This window comes from Neovison vison, chromosome 11, assembly GCF_020171115.1.
Source record: "Neovison vison isolate M4711 chromosome 11, ASM_NN_V1, whole genome shotgun sequence".
NCBI classification, from domain to species: Eukaryota; Metazoa; Chordata; class Mammalia; order Carnivora; family Mustelidae; genus Neogale; species Neogale vison.
Genome location: NC_058101.1, coordinates 134,246,107 through 134,266,707, shown reverse-complemented (window position 1 = coordinate 134,266,707; position 20,601 = coordinate 134,246,107). Strand labels below are relative to the sequence as shown.

Sequence of the window (20,601 nt, the reverse complement as noted above, 5' to 3'; positions counted from 1 at the left end):
ATATCAGATTTCAGTTGTCCCTAATAAATCAAAACTATACTGTGTTTAAAAATAAAAGTCTATATAGAACTTAAGTAAAAACTCAGAAAAGATTTATAATTTTTTAATTAGTTTAAAACCTAGTAAGAAGAAACTCTAGGGTGACCATAAAGCTTAGAGACCATATTTGAAGTGTCATTGGTTTATATTTATAGAGCTTTATTACTGGTCTAGTGTGTCAGATTCACTTTAGTTCTGAAATTATCTCATTTTCTTAAATGATGAAAACAAGACTACAGGCATATGAATTCTGGATCCAGGGAACAGGCCAGAGATTTCAAGAGCCAGAGGAAGCCACAAACTGAAGTCTGGTTCCCTTGTGCTATACAACAAGATAATAACGTTTGTTTTTATTGTCACGGAAATTGTTGGAATAAAAAGATTTTGGAGATCTTAAGATTTGTACTTTACTTAGTTTCACTATTTTTACCTTATTAAGTTGATTAAAATATTTCTGATATCCTAAATATATATTTCCATGAATCATAAATAGAAAAAGTCCGTTTTTCTTTTTACTTTTTTATTATTCTTCTTTATAGTAGCATAAGAATCCTGAGATTTTACATTTAAAATTGTATGTGGAAAAACATTTTCCTCTTTACTCAAGAAACATATGACTGCTTGTTACATGGAAAACAATTAGCTAGATATGGGGGTTGATGGTAGAAAGATTAATAAAACATGAATAGTGTTCTCAAAGAACTTAGTGGGGTGGTATAAGGAAAAAATGTTTTCTTTTTATAGTCATCAGAATTTTCAGATGTATATGTTGGTGCATTAGAGTTTAGTATAACAATTCATTTTAGAATTTCTGAAATACTAAATTTTGAATTTTATTATTTGATATCAGATGGCCAAAACCATGCTTTTCTCCTTTCTTATGAAGGCCTATTAAATGTTCATAGAACATGGCCTTAACATTTTGATATTAATTAATAGTATCCTGCTAAATTTTCTTGTAGAATGACAGCATATAATTAAGAGATGTAGAGTGTGAGTGTGAAAAGTTAATTAACTGCAAGATTTTGATAGACACCAGGTAATTAAAAATTAAAATGAAAATAGTTTTTAAAAAATTTAATTATGCTTTATTTCATATTATGTTGCTAAGAAAAGTGAAAGGGGATGTTTTCCATTAGCTAGATTTGTTCATCCATCATGGTAGTTCTCACATTATGCTCCCAATGAAGTTGTAATGCACTTCCCACCTGCAGTGCCCTTAATCTGTTTCTGAAAGTAATTTTAGAAATTAGAATACTGCTGTGGCATTAAAGTTTAATACTTTGTTGGCACCATAGGCAGAAACTGCTAAAAGAAAAAAAAAACTACAAAATTGAAACTAAAATTATGTTTCTTACCCTCCTAACCTTTTTTCTTTTCACAAAGGGAACAAATGGAACTCGTGTGTACTATAGTCATGAGGACAAACAATTTAGTTTATAGTTCACACTAATGCTCTGGAAGCATTAGCTATTCCTTTTTATGTCTTAATCTCAGTTTCCTGATATTTTAACTTTGTTGATGATTCTGATTGATGTTGCCTAATTTTGAAGGAGCTCATTCTTGCAAATCGTGGACCATGATCATTAGGATCTTTAAAATGGGCTTTTGTCTAGTGCGTACTGAAATTTTTAGACCACTAACACCACTTCCTTAGAACTTCTGATCACAGCAATAAGATTTCTCAGGGTATGTGAACAAGAGCTGGTTGCCTTTTAAAGGCAGCTTGTTTGTTACAAAGCTCTCAGTTTGGGGAGTCAGTTGACAAGCACTGGACTACTGGCCTGAATGTTACAGGTCTCTTTATAAGACTTTATAGTTGACATGTGCTGGAAGATTCTTGACAGCATTTTATTTTTCACCAAATATTTATTGTTTCCTATGTCACGATTATTATTCTAACACTGAAGATGAAATAATGAGGAGACCTGATAACTGCCCTCATAGAACATCCATGAGATTGTCAGTACTTAACATGGACAGAAACCATCCCAGTAATTGAGGTGAAATTCATTCATTCTATTGAAGAAAAGCATGTTAAGAGGAATCTTCCTTTTATCTTTCGCAGCAACTCAAATTTCGTCTAGGAACTTTTCATAAGGAAAGTGTCAAGTGGAAGATAAAAATCATTGGCATAGTAGCTGAATGCCCCTAGTGTGGGCCAGTGTTCTGAGTAATCTTTTAGGAGGTACAGAGTAACTCTTAATATGCCCTGAGTTGAATCTACCTTTACCAACTTTATTAAATGTTTTGTATTTTAAAATTCTAAAATTTATCATATTTTAAAACATTAGTTGGTTTTAGAGAAAAATGTGAAGAACCTATTTGCCTCAACTTTCTGATATATTACATATTATAAACTATATCAAATAGTGATTTTCAGAACAAATACAAAATCCCATTTTTAGTATAAACTTGATTAATTCTATAATTATATATAGAGAAGGGACAGACCTTAGGGCCATTGTTCACAATCACACTTCTCAAAGCAAAAATAAAATAAAAACCACTATTTCCAATGAATTTGTAGAAATAGTTGTGGAAGTAATTACAAAAATATACTCAGAAAGTAGAACATGTTATTGATGAAGTTTCTTTGTTAAATAATACTGCTCAGTGCAACACTACATTAGTGATACACGACATAAAATAGTAATTATTTTTTAATATGCATTTGACAGACATTTGATTTTATAGCTGGATTAATCAACTGATGTGCAGATGAAGAATCAGATCTTTTTGTGAAGTTTTATTTATTTATTTGAGAGAAAGAAAGAGAGAACGAATGAGCAGAGGGTGGGTCAAAGGGAGAGGGAGAGAATCTCAAGCAGACTCCCCCCTGAGTGCAGAGCCCAATGCAGGGCTCAAACTCATGACCCTGAGATCATAACCTGAGACTAAGAGCCAAAGAGTTGGATGAGCTACCCAGGCACCCTAAGAATAAACTGTTGACATATATGAAACAGTATCAGGGAGCAGTGTTCAGTGGTGATTCAGCTCTATCTTTATGAACATTTAGAAAGGATATATTTACTATGACATGAAAAGATTTTGCACTGAATTTTAACCCATATCTGAGTCTTGATTATACTGCATATTGAAGGAAGTAGTGAAAAATCACAACTATGATCTAATCATACCACTGAATATAATTCCTTTCAGTATGCTGAGAACTATATAAATTTGTTTGTCAACCGTGAGGTCAGCTGACCTTTGAGGATAAAGAGATTTTGCCACGTGTTGGAAAGAAAACAAACAAAATTAGAACAATAAAAAACTGTTGCTTCTTGATACTAAAAACACAAGACAAGTTCTGTGATTTCAAAGGAGAGGCCCAAGTAAGCATCTCAGTAATTCATGTACCCCCAAACCCATAAAAGCCTAAACCTACACTTCAAAACTGAAGGAGAAAGATTTATTTTGATATATCAGGATTTCATATGAAGATGAAGCTCAGTAATCAAGAATTTGACACTTCTGATATTCACTCTAAAAATTTTTCCTTTGAGAAAGTATTTTCTATAAATACTTGGACATATGTAAGAAGTGCAACAAAATGTAGCAAAAGCAGGGAGAAATAATTTTCAGGGCTATAGGCATTCAAAAGTCAGATTTGAATTCCATACAGTGCCATTTTTCCTAAAATAGAACTCTCAGTTTCCTAGTTTTGACTGTGGCTTACTCGCTGACTTTGTTTCTAGAGTGCTAGAAATGGCCCTTAATGAGAAAACATTCATACTTTTTTGAATCCATACTTAATCTGAGTATTCTGAAGGACTTTATAGTGCAAAAAATTGTCACTTATACTAATTTATGTTAGATTAGATATTTTCTGTTTCTAGAATCAGAGTCAGAAAAGATGGAAACTGAGAGGCAGTATAAACTCTTGGCCATAAAGAAGGTTGAATAGATCTACATTGGTGAAAATAATCATAATCTTTTTATTATATGAAGGAATTATGACTAGTAATTTTAAAAGATTATGCATTATTTTTATTGGTTATTTTGTATTAATTTCTTTTGACTTACCTGTAAGAGAGATCTACATTGTCAAACACTCAGGCAGGTCCCAACTTTAACAGCCATCACCGCTGCTAGGTAGGACTGTCAGGTTTCCATCAGTTAACCAGTAAGGAGACAACAAGCCCAAATGTTTTAGACAGTTTATTCCTTGCAGAACAAGGCAGTGTGGGTTTCCTGTCCATAGCAATCCCTGCTGTGGAGGAGGCCCAGGTAGATATTATACACCTAGTGGTTCTGTGTCACAGCTAAGAAACTCAGGAAGTCCCTGAGTTCTGCTCAGAACTGCTCAGTTCTGCAGAACTGCTCCTAAACCTGCTCATCCTTCACTTCTGAGAGGGACATTATCCATATCCTGCCCCAAAAACCAGTCTACCCTCTGTCCCAGTGTAGACACATTTTTTTTTTTTTATTACACTGGAATAGCCGCAGGGGAGGAGGGAGAACTTTATTACCCTAGTATAGAAGCAGATCTGTACACTGACCCACAACAGGTTTGCAGATGTTCTGGAACAAAACTGTTGAAGCCCTTTGCTCAGGCATATGGAAATACCAGAACTATGGGGTATTTATCAATGTGTAATACATCTAGTATCCATAAATGGTGGTCAGTTGCTGAAAGCTTGAGTAAGATTAGAAGATAAAATGGATTTACCCAAGAATGATGATCGCTTCAGTCATAGTTTAAGGCAATTTGAAACCATTTCCAATCATTTTTAATAAAACCTTTTTTTATATATTCTTTTACAAAGACAAAAACCTACTTCTGGGGACGCCTGGGTGGCTCAGTTGGTTGAGCAGCTGCCTTCGGCTCAGGTCATGATCCCAGTGTCTTGGGATCGAGTCCCACATCGGGCTCCTTGCTCGGCGGGGAGCCTGCTTCTCCCTCTGCCTCTGCCTCTGCCTGCCACTCTGTCTGCCTGTACTCGCTCTCTAAAAAAAAAAAAAAAAAAAACCTACTTCTGACACACTTAGTCATCCTTGACCTGAGCTTTGTTCATACCTTTAGAAATACTCTCCCTCCTAACATTGAGATTTAGTCATGTGCCTGTGAGACTCTGTCCAAGGTAAGGTACTGGAGAATATCTCTTGTATTATAAGAAACTGAAAATATTTAACTAATTAATGGTAAGATATAAGAATGAACTCTTCTGAGTTCTTTAATTTAGCTAAAACCTAAGAGTCCCAGTAGCTCTGCATTGCCCTGAGTGTTTTACTCATGTGGGCCTCATCTACTATGAAAGTCTATAAAGGCATACATCTGAGCAAATCTTAGTTTTTAATTAGAAGTGAGAGGACTCTTTCTTTTCTCAGATTATCCTGTTTCCTGTTTTAAGAAGGTTGTGACTGTAGAGACAGAGAAGGCAAAACGCTTCCTTCCAAACAAGGACCAATAAATGGAACTGGCCTGTAGAGTGGATCACTGCTTGAATAACAGTTGACAGCAAACAGGAGTGAGCAAAGTATCTTTTTTCAGAATTTCATTCAACTGGGTCACACAGAGCCAAATTTTTTTAGGATGTCAGGTTTTTGAAGGGAGAGCCATATACAAATATAGCAATCAATAGAAGCAATTTTTCTATTCTTGAGGAGATCCTGAATACTAGTTAGGCACATTATTCACTTTGGTGGTTGGGGGGCTTCAGGATTACTCAATGTTTTCAAAGATAATCGATATCAGAAATCAATATTTGTCCTCAAATGTTAAGCCCTCAGCTGAAATAACAGACTGTTGCAAGGAACTGTAGATAGATATGGCCTTAAATATTTTTTTTTTATAAGTAGTCCTACTATCTCCCGAAATATAAAATGAATTCTAGTGTTTTTTTTTTTTTTTTCTCCTGAAAATAAGTGACTTATTTTTGCAAGTCATCTGGGTATATTCTCACCTCAGTGAGGAAAAGTTTTATATTTGTATCTCCCCAGAGTTAGTAGAAAAGATTTGTGTAAATAGCTCTTCCTTTAGAAGAACTGAGGCTCGGGTAACGTGAAAACAAGTTTGACATTTAATTGTTGAAATACATTGCTTTTCAACAATCTGTATGTCTCGAAGGATGTAATGTTGTTTCAAAGGGTAGATGGTTCTATAGTAAAACCTGTTGTGCTAATACATGGCAACATTAAATAAGACCTTTTTGCAGTGTGCAGAACTTAGAGACTGATTAACCTTGGAAAGAAATTTTCCTAATAAGGTTATTGAATATAGTAATTGCAATATTTTTGTTACTTGAATAAAAGCTAAATTAAATAAATTAAGCATTCACCCAAATGCCTTATGTGTGCCATATGTTTGTTACATAGTATCAGCAGTAGAGCCTTAATCAAACTAATTTAGTATGTTAATGTAACATAAACCAAATCCAAATAGAAATAAGCTTCAGAGTAAGGATTTATCTTTTTTTTTTTCTTTTTTTCTTTTTGCTTATTCTTAACACTCATCCTGGTTATCTAAATATAATTCTCAAGGAATTTATGAGGGCAACAAAAGTTGTTTAGAATGACTTGCACTGTTTAAAACCAATATGATTTTTTTTAAAAGATTATTTATTTATTTATTTGACAGACAGAGATCACAAGTAGGCAGAGAGGCAGGCAGAGAGAGAGGAGGAAGCAGGCTCTCCACTGAGCAGAGAGCTCGATGTGGGGCTTGATCCCAGGACCCTGGGATCATGACCTGAGCCAAAGGCAGAAGCTTTAACCACTGAGCCACCCAGGTGCCCCATAAAACCAATATGATTTTTTTTAACGAATATGATTTTTAAATTTTATTTTGTACTTTTTAAAAATGGTGGTAGGGCACCTGGGTGGCTCAGTGGTTTAAGCCTCTGCCTTCAGCTCAGGTCAAGCTCCGCATCGGGCTCTCTGCTCAGTGGAGAGCCTGCTTCCTCCTCTCTCTCTGCCTGTCTCTCTGCCTACTTGTGACCTCTCTCTCTCTCTCTCTCAAAAAAAAAAAAAAAAAAAAAAGAAAAGAAAAAATGGTGGTAAAATACACATAAAATATACCACTCTCACCATTTTCATGTATTTAGTTCAGTGGTGTTGAGTACTCTCACTGTGCTACCATCACCGCATCCATGCACAGAACTTTTATCAACCTGTTATGATAGCATTTATATGCAACACACTCTATCCTGGTTTGGGTGTTAGTGTCTAGTTCATAATTACTAAGAAGCTTAGGCTGTCTCCCAGGCATTGTGGCTAGCTGAAACAAAAAGGACAGTTTGGTTGAGGCTCAATTCTCTTTTGTGTATGTATGCCAGATGGTCAGCTCAACATCAGAAGTCCATTGTTGCTTCCAGAGCCATACTGCCAAGAGAGAAAGGTTTGATTACATCTGTGCTTAAGGATATGATTCTATACTGAGTTTTAAACCAACTCAATTCTGTGGAAGGTTTTGCTTTCTGTCAGTAGGCTAGGCAAACTTCTGGCTGCTGTTTAGCATTGGTAAAACCTTTTCCATTGCTTTCTTCAGGGCAGATAGCATCCTTTTGTGTATGTAACTTAACAAGGTCATGTCACTCATGGTAGAAAGAAAGAGTGACTTTCTCTTTGTTGTGGAAGCTAAGAGTTGATTCCCAATCAGCAAGTAGGTAACACGGAAAGGTTTAAGTAAAGTGTGTAGTAAAAGCATACAGATAGTATTCGCAGGAGATACTATTTTTGTCTGTTTATTTCAAATCAAATCTTGCAAGTTTATACAATCAGTGGGTGGTGGGAAGAGAAAGAAACTGTAAATGGAAACTAAAGAGCGGTTTACAAGAAAATTGGAAACTATACAGAAATTTCTTTCCAAAGAGACTATTGCATTGTTGAATAAACAAGCTCTATATTTTAGTGAGTCTCTGCCCTTGTTATTCCTGAGCAAATATCTATATCTGAACCTGTTTTCCCATTCCTTATGGTTTCCCATTACTCTCAGAAAAAAGTCCAGACTCCATACCTGACTTTCAAAATTCCCCAACTGGATGGAAACTTCTACAAAGGAATTTCTTCTTGCATTAGTCTTTCTTCACACTTTCTTTCTCTGTTAGCTGGCTAATAAGCAGTAATTTCCTTTTCTGCCTCTGTTTAAATGTCACTTTCTTGTGGAAGTATTTTTACCCTTCCTCCACATTTGATTAAATCCTCCGGGTGTATGCTCTCTCTCATAAAACCATGAACTTTGTTTCTCATGCAGTTCATTGCACTTTATTTAAATCGGGGTTATGATTGGCTTTCTTCTCTGCTATTTATTATATTCTGTGATAACAGTTACCAGTAATCTTGTCAGTGTCTCATTACCCAGCACAGTGTCTGGTTTATGACATCAGCCTGGACTACCGTTAAGGGTGTGTATGTAGAAAATGTGACAGTAAAAGTAAAAGCTGAAAGAAAACATAGGATATTTCCTTTTTAACCTTGCAGCAGGAAGGCTTTTCTAGCTCTGATTCAAAATGGAGAAGACTGGAAGAAAAGACTGATGGTTTTGACCATAAAAATTAGAAACTTGTACATAGCAAGAAATACCATAAACAAAGCAAAAAAGCAGATGGCAAATTGGGGAAAATATTTTGTACTCTTATTACAGACAAAGGATTGTAAAGAAATAGAACAATATCTCAGTGGATCAAAAAACAAAGCATTTGAACAAAGAGTTCTTCAATGTATTTTTCATACATAGCATTGGGAGAGTTCAGAGGTTGGTAACACACTCTTTTGGTAAAGTTGTGGGAAAACAGGCATTCTCCTATCTTCATGATGGAGTATATGTTTGAACATTCCCTATATTAGATAACTTGTCAATAGCTCTTAAGGTTGTAAATTGACTCAGTAATCCCTCTTTTGAGAATTTAACTTAGAGATAAATAATACAGTTGAAGAATGACATGGCACTAAATTATTCATTTTAACAGTTTTCAATAACAAAGATTTGAAATAAACCAACCATTCATCAATATGTCACAGGTTAAATAAATTATGGTACATCCCTATAATAAAACACTATGGATGAGGGAATGGAGAAATTGAATGGGCAGATTTCCAAGTTTTATTATTTCAATAAAGTTTTAAAATTGTATGTAGAGTATAGCACATTATCTTAGGTATCAAAAGGGTAAACTCTATAATTTCATATTTGACTATTTTGTGTATACCATCTCCTGAAGACTATAAGAAAATAAAAAGTGTGATTGCCTAAAGTGAATGGGGAGAAACTGGATGGATGGGAACAGGGATGTGAGGTGAGCTTTTTAATATATACTGCTTTTTAACTTTTATTTTTTGAACTATATAGTCATATTACTTATTAAAATTCAATAATAAAACAATTAGAGAAAGGAGGAAGTTGGAAGATTTAAAAATATTAAATATGAGGAAAGTATAGGAAGTAAGCTTGTTTATACCAGACAGGGAAGTTAAAGCAAATGAACAGTAGTCTTCAAGTTTAAATTCTTTGGCTTAAAAATGAGGGATTTAGACCTTGATCTTTTGGTCACTTCAAAATCTGAGACTTTATCATCTGTCATGAAGGGTTTTTATAAGGGCCCTTTAGAAGTGTTATATCCTAATATTTTCTATATCCATTAAGAAGTGCACAAAGCAGTGAGGGTTTAAAATTTCAAAGGAAAAATATGATGCTGGATTTGGGAGAATTTCAAATTATCCATATCTGATAACAACAGTCTTGACTTGCACATATTGGGGATTACATATAGTTGACTTTGAGAACTTCCTGTTAAATTTAAAATTAATTTATTATAAATAATGTATACAGTTATTATAAACTTATAGTAGTATAAGAGTATGTAAAGTTAGAAAAGTGACTCTAACTTCTTCAGTCCTACTGAAGTAATTATGGCATTGTAACTTTTTTCATGTAGCAGACATTTTTATAAATCTACATGTATGTGCTAAAAATATGTGCATATTATAATTATGGAAATACAAAAAAGGAAGGAAGGAAGGTAGGAAAGAAGGGAGGGAGGGAGGAAGAAAAGGAGAGGAGTGGAGAGGAGGAAGGAAAGAAAGGGAAGGAGGGAAAGACAAAGGTTTTCTTTGCAAAAGAAATGGGCTTATTATACAATTCTTTGCAGATTGCTTTTTTTACTTATACATAGCTTGTTTAACCTTTCTGTACATCCTCAAAAGATATATTATATATGATTTTTGCTTTTTGAAATTGATTAATGTATTACTCATACCTTTTTTTTTTCACTTTCCAATTTATTTATTTTCAGAAAAACAGTATTCATTATTTTTTCACCACACCCAGTGCTCCATGCAAGCCGTGCCCTCTATAATACCCACCACCTGGTACCCCAACCTCCCACTCCCCCCCGCCACTTCAAACCCCTCAGACTGTTTTTCAGAGTCCATAGTCTCTCATGGTTCACCTCCCCTTCCAATTTACCCAAATTCCCTACTCCTCTCTAACGCCCCTTGTCCTCCATGCTATTGGTTATGCTCCACAAATAAGTGAAACCATATGATAATTGACTCTCTCTGCTTGACTTATTTCACTCAGCATAATCTCTTCCAGTCCCGTCCATGTTGCTACAAAAGTTGGATATTCATCCTTTCTGATGGAGGCATAATACTCCATAGTGTATATGGACCACATCTTCCTTATCCATTCATCCGTTGAAGGGCATCTTGGTTCTTTCCATAGTTTGGCGACTGTGGCCATTGCTGCTATAAACATTGGGGTACAGATGGCTCTTCTTTTCACGACATCTGTATCTTTGGGGTAAATACCCAGGAGTGCAATTGCAGGGTCGTAGGGAAGCTCTATTTTTAATTTCTTGAGGAATCTCCACACTGTTCTCCAAAGAGGCTGCACCAACTTGCATTCCCACCAACAGTGGAAGAGGGTTCCCCTTTCTCCACATCCTCTCCAACACATGTTGTTTCCTGTTTTGTTAATTTTGGTCATTCTAACTGGTGTAAGGTGATATCTCAATGTGGTTTTAATTTGAATCTCCCTGAGGGCTAATGATGATGAGCATTTTTTCATGTGTCTGATAGCCATTTGTATTTCTTGATTGGAGAAGTGTCTGTTCATATCTTCTGCCCATTTTTTGATGTGTTTGTCTGTTTCGTGTGGGTTGAGTTTGAGGAGTTCATTATAGATCCTGGATATCAACCTTTTGTCTGTACTGTCATTTGCAAATATCTTCTCCCATTCCGTGGGTTGCCTCTTTGTTTTTTTGACTGTTTCCTTTGCTGTGCAGAAGCTTTTGATTTTGATGAAGTCCCAGAAGTTTATTTTCGCTTTTGTTTCCTTTGCCTTTGGAGACATATCTTGAAAGAAGTTGCTGTGGCTGATATCAAAGAGATTACTGCCTATGTTCTCCTCTAAGATTCTGATGGATTCTTGTCTCACGTTGAGGTCTTTTATCCATTTAGAGTTGATCTTTGTGTACGGTGTAAGAGAATGGTCGGGTTTCATTCTTCTACATATAGCTGTCCAGTTTTCCCAGCACCATTTATTGAAGAGACTGTCTTTTTTCCACTGTATATTTTTTCCTGTTTTGTCGAAGATTAATTGACCATAGAGTTGAGGGTCCATATCAGGGCTCTCTACTCTGTTCCACTGGTCTATGTGTCTGTTTTTATGCCAGTACCATGCTGTCTTGGTGACCACAGCTTTGTAATCAAGCTTGAAATCAGGTAAGGTGATGCCGCCAGCTTTATTTTTGTTTTTCAACATTTCCTTAGTGATTCGGGGTCTCTTCTGATTCCATGCAAATTTTAGGATTATTTCCTCCAGCTCTTTGAAGAATGCCAGTGGAATTTTGATCGGAATGGCATTAAAAGTATAGATTGCTCTAGGCAGTATAGACATTTGAACAATGTTTATTCTTCCGATCCAAGAGCATGGAATGGTCTTCCATCTTTTTGTGTCTTCTTCAATTTCTTTCATGAGTGTTCTATAGTTCCTCAAGTACAGATCCTTTACCTCTTTAGTTAGGTTTATTCCCAGGTATCTTATGGTTCTTGGTGCTATAGTAAATGGAATCGATTCTCTAATTTCCCTTTCTGTATTTTCATTGTTAGTGTGTAAGAAAGCCACTGATTTCTGCACATTGACTTTGTATCCTGCCACGCTGCTGAATTGCTGTATGAGTTCTAGTAGTTTGGGGGTGGAGTCTTTTGGGTTTTCCATATAAAGAATCATGTCATCTGCGAAGAGAGAGAGTTTGACTTCTTCATTACCAATTTGGATACCTTTTATTTCTCTCTGTTGTCTGATTGCTGTTGCTAGGACTTCTAATACTATGTTGAACAACAGTAGTGAAAGTGGGCATCCATACCTTAAGGTGACTTTGTTTTGCAATTATTGTGTGGGAACATTAATAGAATAAATTTTTGCTATATATCTATGAGCAAAATTAATATTTATATGTATGGTATATCTGTATATCTATATCTATATCTAGTGTGAAATTGATGAATATAAACCAACTTGTATAGACTGGAAGCTCCATGAAGGCAGAGATTGTATCTCTTCTTTGCTCATCATTTTATGTCTAACCCTGTGCATAAATTTTGGCACATACTAATGCCCAAAAAGTATATTGATTATGTGTGTGAACTACAACTAATTCCATAGTAGGGAGTATGGATAAATGAAAGAAGTTCAGTTTAAGGGCACAGAAGATGCATCATAAGATAATTCTGAGATTTTACAAAATAGAGTCCCCAAATAAAATCACTTCATTTATTTCCATGGTGGTTTTTAAATGAAGCTCCTATAATGAACAGTGCTAAATTATGATGCTTCTTTGGGAAGGTGATTATATTTTTTGCATCATTAAATGTGCTAAGTGCTGCTATGAACATGACAATATAGTCTTAACTCAAAGATTTTCTATAAATAAAATAGATTATTGTCGCTTAGATTTGTCAGTTTCTTTACACATTGTTGCAACACAATTCACAAAGTACTATTATTTTTAAGTCTTATGTCAAATTAATGTATTTTAGCTAAGAACTATGTCACAGCTTCTTGAAATTCTATTTGTAGTATCACATTACTTTATCAACAGAGACCTTTATCAACAGTCTGTCTTGATTTCAGTCAAGAAACAATTATTCAGCACTTAACGATGTATAAATACTAGTCATCGTTGGAGATTGAGTGGTGAATGAAGCAACAGCAAGAGTTTTAACCATCTAGTATGGAATTATGTTTGGCTGGTCTGTCCTTGCTGTAAACAATCAGCCAGGATTCAAATTTTCCTTCCCCCGGAAATTACTGAAAAATTCTTAGGCAAAACAAAACTTTCTTCTCAGTACTTTTCCCAGTATTTTTTCCAGTCTTTTTATAATTTAAAAACCATCTAATTGTTTTTATGCAAATCAAAATTTTCTTTTGAGAGGAAAAAAATCTCCTAGAGATTCTATCGGATGGAGAGTAATTAACTACAAATGAGAAGACATATTAAGAGTATTTTATAAATAGGACATTTGTCATAATAGCCTTTCAGAATACATGTGTAAAGTTTTCTCATTAAAGTGCCCTTTACAGCATGTGTATATGTGTGTGTGTGTGTGTGTGTGTGTTAATTCCAGGTGATTCATTCTTATAGTTGGCTTTTACATTATCCCCTAACAGTAATTAAGAAAATCAAATTTTTCAATATTTTCTGTACCATTTTGAGGACCTTTTGTATCTCTGAAACTATTCAGTGTTATTATACAGTTTACTAATTTCATAGTCCATATAAATTTACTCTGTCTGTTCAAGTATTACATATTTTGCCATGTGAACATGGCTATAAAAGTTGATACTTAAATAAATTACAGTATAGGGCTTATGAAAATTATTGCTTATTAATTCTTAATCATTTTAGCTTGGGTTTAACAAGAGTTTCATATGCACAGCACCCTGTGCTAAGTGGTTTTCTTGAAAGTTAGTTTTGGAAGGGAAAATGAAACATGAGAGACTATGGACTCTGAAAAACAACCTGAGGGTTTTGAAGGGGCGGGGGGGGGGGGGGTGGGAGGTTGGAGGAACCAGGTGGTGGGTATTGGAGAGGGCACGGATTGCATGGAGCACTGGGTGTGGGGCAAAAAACAATTAATAGTTACGCTGAAAAGGAAAAAAAAAAAAGTTAGTTTTGTTGAATCCTAGAAGGAAGAGGTTGTGACTTTATCCTTACTCCATCACCTGCTGTTTCCACTCCCTGGCGCTAGGTACCTGGTATCCAGTGGTTGAATCTGCTTGTGCAGCCAAGAGACTCCTAGGGGTAGTACCAGGGGAGAATGTCTTCTCTTCCTGAAAAACACCACCAGACAGTATAGGGAAAGTTGGTCTTCTCTGCTTTTCTGCTCTGTGAACTCCGGCCCTGAACTTACTCTCTTATTTTTATTAACATCATTTTGTCTTGGGGGAAAAAAAAAAAAAAAAAAGCCAACAAACCACTGTGATGCCAAATTTTTCAACTCATGGGAGAAATAATTCTTTATTTCTTTGTAGTTTTCATTTTCCCTAGGCTTGTAGTATGATTTTTTTTTTCTTTTTCATTTACAAAAGGTAGGCTACATTTATTTAGAGTCACAAGCACTTGACTGACTTGGTGTGACTCAAACCACAAGAAAACCATTCTACTTCACTCCACTCTGAGTCCTAGGGTGCCCCAGACTGGCAGAAGTGCTGCGTGGGGCCCATTCACAGGTTTACAAGTTTCTCATTGAGGGCAATCTGTGACTGTGTGAGATTGGCCAGGTAGGTCACCATCAGCAGGTCATTGATGTTGCTGTTGAGCATGGTCTCAAAGTCATCAGGAACTATCTTGGGTACTTGGTTAACCAGACTCATCCAGGGGCATCCTGGATGCGAGCTGATGCCCCTCCTACTTGCTGCAAGTCGCTTGAGAGTCCAATCACCCGATTGGGGCTAAAGCAGGTCTTCATGATAAGGTCAACTCCAATGCGTTCGGTGTCATAATATGCATATTTCACTGTGAGAGGTGTGAACATCACCCCCATGGTTCTCCCAGGGACACCCATTAAAGTGCTGACATAGGCCTTGATGCTCATGCGGCCATTCTGGAGGCTCGTGTCCACAGTGAGGTGAATGGGGTTGGGGGCTTCCGGGCTGTAGTACTCATGGATCAGCACAGAGTGTTCTGGGATGTCATGGCCTGTAGCGTACCAGTCCAGGATAAGCTCATTTGGAGAGACTTTCTTGTGTAATTCATACATGTTCTTAGCAAATTCCATGTCAACAGCCACCTCATCTTCTGACTCGTTGTGCGGCACTGAAAAGCAGTTAGTCACCTCCACTGAATGCTTGTCAACAGTTCCCAGCAGGGTCCCGATAACTCGGGCAACACCCTTGTTGCGTCGCTAGTAGCTGCCCACGATGGAGGCCAAAATGACCGGATGCAGCCGGACCACACGGCCACCGGGGAAGGGGCCTGGGAGGGCAGGACCCGGCAGCGACTGCGCCGGAGTCTGCGCTGGGGCCGGCGTTGAGGCCGGGGTCTGGCCCGGAGCTGCAGTCGTGGCCGGTGCAGCCGCTGAGTCTGAGGAGGAGGCTGGAGCTGGCGCTGGAGCTGGGACCGGCGCTGGAGCCGGAGCGGGCGCTGGCGCTGAGGCTGGGGTTGGGGCCGGGGCTGGGACCGAAGCTGGGGCCACGGTTGCTGCCGGGGCGGGGGCTGGAGCTGGAGTGGCGGCAGGAGCACTCGCCGGTGCAGCCGGTGTGGCCATCTTGTCCAGCGAGAGCGGCTTGTAGTATGATTATTGTTTCATGACATTTTTCACACCCGGAACCATCATTCTTTGAAATTTTAACTCTTGTGATTAAATGTACACATTTTTTTTTGAAATGTCAAAATTTGATTATTATTTGGCATAAATCTTTATTTTAAAAGAGAAAACACTAACCCCTGCAAACATGATATAGTATTTGAAATTGTAGCAGTTTTAAATTTCCATATACAAATTGGTACCACCAGTAATCAATGGGAGGTACAGAGCACACATCACTTACTGCTTGAGCTCCTGAGGTCTGATGGGAAGTACATAAATAATTATAATTATTTTTCTGTTATCTCATTAATTCAAATTATTAAATTAGTTGGGATAAGGAAACCTCAATGACATTGTATATCCATCTTGAAATCCTTTCTGCAGCTATGCTGGCTTATCTACCTTACTTTAGAGAACACTGATTTCTCCTGGACCCATAACTTTCCTTTTGCTCTTTGACCTTGCCTTTATATATCCCTCTGTTCAGCCTCTGTGTAAGTGTCCTCTTTTCTTCCCAAAGGCTTTGCTATTTACTCTGGCTCTATCAGTGGGGGGCTAGGGCACCTCCAAGCCAAAAGTACCTTGTATAAAGTCTTTTTCCCTTTGCTGACAAGATTGCACAATAATTACAAACAATATGATGCAACTTCATTATATTATATTGGAGTATCTTATTTTAGAGACATGTTCTGTATTTGAATTATGAATATAATTGGGTTCAAGAATGTGTTTTCAGGAAACTGAAGTCTTCTTAGGTCATACTAATTCCTCTTGGTATTCAAAGGTGTCTTAAAACATGATCTTGAGGGAGTTTGGTCAAGAGGTCTTTTAAAAAATATCAACAGATTGGTAATTTTAAATCATTTTTAATCCTATGTCCCAGCAAGTGTAGGTTCCTTTTTTTGGTGCTTGGCTTGAGAAAAACTGATGGTTAATTTTAGGAATATCTACTGGGTTATTGAAGCCTACATGAAAATAATTTAGAAAAGGTTTATATAGCCATATTGGTCAGAGTTCTCCAGAGAAACAGAACCCATACAGTTGATGTTGCAGTCTTGAGTGTGAAGGCAGTCTGGAGGCACAGTTTCTCCATTTTCTGGGGATCTCAGTCTTTTCACTTTAAAGCCTTCAATTTATTGAGTGAATCCCACCCACTTTATGGATGGTATCTCCACTCATTCTACTAATTTAAACATTAATCAGATCTAAAAAATAACATCACAGCAACAGCAAGACTGCTGTTTGACTAAACAACTATGTACCATCACATAGCCAAATTTACACATATAATTAACCATTACAGTGGGGCCTTATGAAAAAATGAATTATAGACTTTATGTTGCTTAGAAAAAAAGAGATGAAGTAAATAAATACTATGGAGAAGACCTAAATTTTACCATTAATACTACTGATGTGGGTACATGTGGGAAAATAGGGACAAGGTTGTAGGAAACTGTATTTAGATTTATACCTTGAAGGTTTACATTTTTAAAGTTTTTTCTTTTATTATTAAGGTATAGTTGATATAAATTTTCTTAGCTTTTATAAACATAAATTATGTAGAATTTTATAATAACAGTATAGTGATTGGAATAATATTAATTGATAGTCACATATTCCACATTGATTATCTCATTTCATTTTCACAAGTGTGAAGTAGACATTAATATTATCTCTACCATAAACATGCAAAAATTGATGCCCAGTTAGGTTGAGACTTGTGCTAACTTCCAGAGCCAGTAATAAGTAGAGCTAGGTTAATTATTACATGTGTTAGGGGTTTCTGCACCTATCTCAGTTGAAAACAAGTCCTAGATGAAAAGCTCTACAGTTTTTAGTCCTTACATACACCATCCAGATGGACCAAGAGTATGCTACAGCCAATTTTTGTAAGGAGAAAACCCCTTTGCTCCAAATTATAAACAACTAGTTAGCTACTAATACTTTTTTTTTTTTAAGATTTTATTTTTTGAGAGAGAGAGAGTGAGCGAGCATAAAAGGGGCGAGGGGCAGAGGGAGAAGCTGGCTTCCTGATGAGCAGAGGGCCCGATGTGGGACTTGATCCTGGGACTCCAGGATCATGACCTGAGTTGAAGGCAGCTGCTTAACCAACTGAGCCGCTCAGGCGCCCTACTAATACTTTTTAAAAAGCTGTGATTCTTTCTTCCTCCTTAACAATTGCCAGAATTTGTTTTTTAGTCAATATTTTCTATGAAGAATTATTAAGTATTATTAAGTATTAATAGAAGTATTAAGCACAGCTATATGACTAGTTACTCTACATGACTAGTTACTCTTGTTAACTAGTGTATCTGTTTTTAAAGAAATATATTAGAATAACATAAGATCACTTGTAGTTTGACCTCTAACTCATGGAAAAAAGTTAAACTTATAAGCTTCATAAAAACACTTAGCTACTGATATTTCTTATCACCTTGGGATTGAATGCCTAGAGAAACAATCTCAACAGATCCAGTAATAAGGTTGAGTTCACCCTGCTGGCCTTCCTAATACTTTACCATTCCTCACCTTATGCTCTTGGCTGTAGGCACTCTCTGATTTTTGAACACCATCACATTTAGATTTCTAATGCCTAGCACAGTATCTGGTGCACAGTGCTAAATAAATCTAGAAAAGAAGGAAGGAAGTTAAGAAGGAAGAGTATTCTCTAGAAGCATTCACTTTTTGGCTCTGTATTCACTTCAGTCTATTCCCTTTTTTATTATATATCACTCTTTTACTTGTGTAATTGGAAACTGAGAACCTGAAAGCCTATAGAAAATGTATTAGTGTTCATGCAGGTGATTATATAGTCATTTCAGCCCTCCTCCTGTATTGTCATTCTGCAACTCTTGCTGTGGGTTTGTCACACATTTTAAGGCCCAAGATTGCACATTTGGATCTCAGCATGTGCTGAGCCATGGTGAGAAATGCTTATCTTTGAACTTTTATTTTAATGCAGAAAGTAATATTGACTAGGATTTTCTAACGGACAGTTTTAGGAAGTTGGTTGACACTGTAAAGTCAAATAATTTCTGCAGAGTAATTACCTTTTTAAAAACCTCTCCAGAAACATTCCCTAGTCATAGAATGATATAAACTTGGGGAACATGTATTAAGGATAAGAAAACACAGACCATATGTTATTTTAATCTAATAATTTGTCTGATCTGCTATTGTAAAAGTAATCTTTATCGATGATATTCATTTCAGAAGGTCAACCAATTCAGTTCTAGAAAAGTCAGTCCTAATAAAGTGCATTTTGGTCCAAGTAAAATTGGGTAGCCAATATTATAGCCAAAAGTTAATTTTATTTGTTCTCATTTAAGTCCAATTGTAATTGTCATTAATTTTTTAAATATAGACTTCAAGAACAAATTACTTTTCATGTGAAAAAATTAATCTGTTCTAGAACTTTTATTAAAATTGCTCCCAGAAGTCTAAATGGAGATTTAAATGCAAAATCTAAATATTTGGAAATAAATATTTGGTTTATTTTTACTCATAACTTGCACATTGTACTTCATCAGTTTCTACTCCATTAGATTTCAATTTTAAGAATTCTGTGAAATACCTATTAGAGTGACATTTAAAAAATTGTTTTTTGTATACTAATCAGTAAACACACAGAAATAATGGAACTTAAACAAAATAATATATAGATACTTTTACCTTAATTTTTGTCCTTTCACTTTCTCTAAAAAAATTCTTAGGTGGGGAAGGAGATAGTGAAATTGTGTTTCCTGTGTATATGGTGAAGAGGGAGGGAAAATATGATAACTTTTTTTTTTAAGATTTTATTTATTTATTTGAGAGAGAGAGAAAGAATCTGAAGCAGAACAATCACTGAGTGTGGAATCCAACCTGGGCTCAATCCCATGACTATGAGATCATGACCTGAGCCAAAACTAAAAGTCTGTTCTTTGCCTGTATTCCAATATAACTTTCTATGGAATTTGTAATTCCCACAATTGTTTCTTCCCTGGTCTAATATACTTGTGGATATAAATTACAGACTTGGAGGAGGCAAATTGACTTTTACCTCAGAATTGTTTTGTGTGCTCAATTGGAGATTCATGATTTTTTCCAAATAACTTGTGAAGTCCTATTTTGTATATTGGGAGACACTGGTGAAGAATAATAACTTGTGAAGTCCTATTTTGTATATTGGGAGACACTGGTGAAGAATAAGTTTCTAGTTAGCTCACTGAGTGTTCAATATAATGAGAAGCACAGGCTAGGCTTGAAATTTTACACTAATTCCTTTTGAGAGAAAAGTTAACTTAGGCCTCTAGTGCTCAGAAAATGTTACTTTCTAATATGCATCCTGATTCAACAAGCATTTAAGTGGTTACCAGAAGAGGTACACTGTATTGGCTGTCCATAAAGTATTTATACTTCATAAATAAGTGTGTGTGTGTGTGTGTATGTGTGTGTGTTTTAACAGGTTTTTACTCTATTATGTTTGACTAATTTACTCATCCTCTCTGCTCTAAGGCACTAGTTAAAAGAATGAAGCCACACAGAGGAAATTTTCCTGCTCCAAGAGACTAGCGAGAAAGAAGAGTGATGGGTGAACATGATAAGAACATGATAGGAAAGGAGCCACTGAAATAGAAGTGATTAGTAAAAGTTTCCATATTGGACCGTGCTGTTCATAGTTGACCTCTCTTTTTTTTTTTTTAATGATTTTATTTATTTGACAGAGAGAAATCACAAGTAGGCAGAGAGGCAGGCAGAGAGAGAGAGGGGAGGAAGCAGGCTTCCTGCGGAGCAGAGAGCCCGATGTGGGGCTCGATCCCAGGA

The 20,601-nt window shown here is 36.2% G+C and overlaps 1 pseudogene; it reads right to left on the bottom strand.

Moving 5' to 3' along the window:
• Positions 1–14,558: 14,558 nt before the first annotated feature.
• LOC122889544 lies at positions 14,559–15,756 on the bottom strand (annotated as a pseudogene).
• Between the last annotated feature and the right edge of the window lie 4,845 nt (positions 15,757–20,601).